The sequence below is a fragment of the Diadema antillarum genome, unplaced genomic scaffold (genome assembly GCF_040938485.1).
Source record: "Diadema antillarum isolate AM-2024a unplaced genomic scaffold, OU_Dant_1.0 seq00000269_RagTag, whole genome shotgun sequence".
NCBI classification, from domain to species: domain Eukaryota; kingdom Metazoa; phylum Echinodermata; class Echinoidea; order Diadematoida; family Diadematidae; genus Diadema; species Diadema antillarum.
The window spans coordinates 554765-557931 of record NW_027271305.1 but is presented as its reverse complement, the minus strand read 5'-3'; positions in this window follow the sequence as shown (position 1 = coordinate 557931).

The window sequence follows — 3167 nt, the reverse complement described above, 5'->3', positions numbered from 1 at the left end:
TGTTTCCGTTGAAGTCATTTGGGTTTACGTATCAGATCGAACCATCCAACCGAAGGTTTTTGAGAGGAAAACAAGAGAAAGATAGGATAAAGAGTTATAAGGACAAAACAAGAGAAGCAGTATTTGTGAAAATGATAGTGATTGCCTTACATGAAGAGAAAAAGGAATATGAGAAAAGTGGGAGACGTAAATGAAGATGATGATTAGAAGTGAATGTTTCAGATTCTAGATTGACTCAACTGTGAAAGATTGAACATATTTAGAACATATTCTTGTCTTAGAGCGGCATTACACAAAATTTCCATCAACAATGCTGACAGTCAATTCTACACTTACTCGATATATTTGATTATTAAACGAGGTATACATATTAAATATATATATATATATATATATATACGTATATATATATATATATATATATATATATATATATATATAGGGCTCTATATTTGTGTGTGTGTGTGTGTGAGTGTGAGCCTAAATAGACGTGTGTTACGTATGAGTGTCTATGTGAGCGAACTGCATTTTATTTCACGATACTTACATGATAGGTTTTATTTTCTATCAGTTCGTAAAGAAGAGTTAAGTTAATTACGCGTGTCTCTGTTTGTATTCAATTTCATTTTATTCAAAAGAAACCAACACTCACTCTAACGAAATTGTATTACAACTTTCACAAAATACCAGCGTAAGATAGTGAATAAATGTGTGTAGCTTTGGACAGGAACAAATAAGAATATGAAACTATCTTGAATTACACGGATTATTCGATTGATTTTTTTATGAGCATAGCAAAGAAATACATTTCACTTTCGTGTCAACATACGTAGCATGGCTCCTCACTGATACTAAAAAAAAACATGCTGCGTGCCTTCAATCAATAGTATTGAGTATTGAAGTTGTTTTTTTACAGAAAGAAAGATAATAAAATAAGAAAGATACTCTTGACGAAAATAATCTGGATCAGACTGATCCTTAAAGGGAACATAAACCCAAAGAGCAATGTGGATCGAGTAAAAGCAGTAACATTAGTAGAACACATCAGTGAAAGTTTGAGGAAAATTGGACAATCGATGCAAAAGTTATGAATTTCTAAAGTTTTGGTGCTGGAACCGCTGGATGAGGAGACTACTAGAGGTTATGACGTATGAGTGGACAATAATATAAAGAAAATATAAAAGGAATTCCACAACAATTCACTTTTCTAGCAAAATGAAAGAGTACTTGACTAGCCGCTCTTAGAAAGCAGGGGGAATAAGTGCTACCCCTAACATATGTCAGTATCAAGTTGATGGAATATGTAATTTTCATGAAAAATGAATTTTTATTGAATTCCCTTTATATTTTCTTTATATTGTAGTCCACTCATACGTCATAACCTCTAGTAGTTTCCTTACCCAGCAGTTCCAACACCAAAACTTTAAAAATTCATAACTTTTGCATCGATTGCCCAATTTTCCTCAAACTTTCACTGATGTGTTCTACTAATATTACTGCTTTCACTCAATCCACATTGCTCTTTGGGTTTACGTTCCCTTTAAATTCGATCTTACTATCTTCACAATGGTCATCTATATAGTCTATAGTCCTACAAGGGACTTAATCCCACTCCTACTTACAAACATTCCTTACCATTCCTCCTCCCCATTTCCCCAATCACTTTATACTCAATGGCCCGAATTCACGAAGGTGGTACAACTGAAACCATGGTTTAAACCATGGACAATTTGTATTGAGCGCCAAGTGCCGCATGGCCTATTTCGTTACGAAATCAGTCATTTCGTAACGTAATGACAACATTTCAACGACGATATGACTGATTTCGTAATGAAATAGGCCATGCGACACTTGGCGCCCCATTTAAAACTACGGTCTTTGTCCATGATTTAAACCATGGTTTCAATAACTACCGCCTTCGTGCATTCGGGCCAATATCCACTCCCGACACTGATACACACACGCACATATTTTTCTCAACACAGTAATACATTCGTCATACATGCGCAACACATAACAAGAAACATGAACACCGTTATTTTCCCCTCACCCCACTTGTATACTTCACGATCTTCTCTGAAACTGAATATATATATATATATATATATATATATATATATATATATATACACGTATATATATACATATATATATATGTATATATACGTGTATATATATATATATATACATATATATATATGTATATATACGTGTATATATATATACATATATATATCTATATATACGCGAATATATATATATATATATATATATATATATTACGTATATATTGCTTTTCAGCTTAATATGTCTGACAACCATGAACATTTCACATATTTCACCGGATAAAAGGTTTTTAATATCCGACAAGACTGACTTTATTTGCAAACCCTCTGCATATATAAGGCACTATACCCCTCCCCTCAAAGTACGTACACACACACACACACTCACACACACACATACCACAGATATGTATTGATATACCAAGATCCAAGACATTATAGTGCTGCTTATTTCTTTGAACCCCCCCCCCCAAAAAAAAAAAGGGGGGGGGAGAAATGAAACGCGCTTCAATGCCATTATCTCAGCCTACATAATGTACTATATATAGGGACATGTCATTTTCAAACATACCCAAAACATATTCAAAACTTTAACGTCCCTGTACATCATCTCCCTATCATCCAGATGCTATAACATACTTGTTAGACTTTATCAAACCTTGATCTTGCCGCACCTTACCTACTGCAATATCATTTGGGGGAACAGTGCAACATGCCATTTGAATCGAATTTTAGTTCTTCAGAAGCGTGCAATAAGAATCATAACGAACTCGAAACCATATTCGCATTCCAGTCAATTGTTTGAAAAATTAAATTTTCTGAAAATATTTGATATTAATAAGTCCCAAACTGTCTGTTTTATGTATCTGTTTAGAAATAATATGTTGCCATGTTTTTATGATTTTGATTTTGTAAAGAATAATGAAGTAAGTAGATATCGTACAAGACGGGGGGGAAGATTATAGATTGCCCTATTTCAAGTATGAGTTCTCACGATCCACAATAATATATATTGGCCCTAAGATGTGGAACAGTCTCCCAAATAATATTAAGCAGTGTGTCTCAATATCTGCATTCAAGAGAAAATATAAAGAATATGTT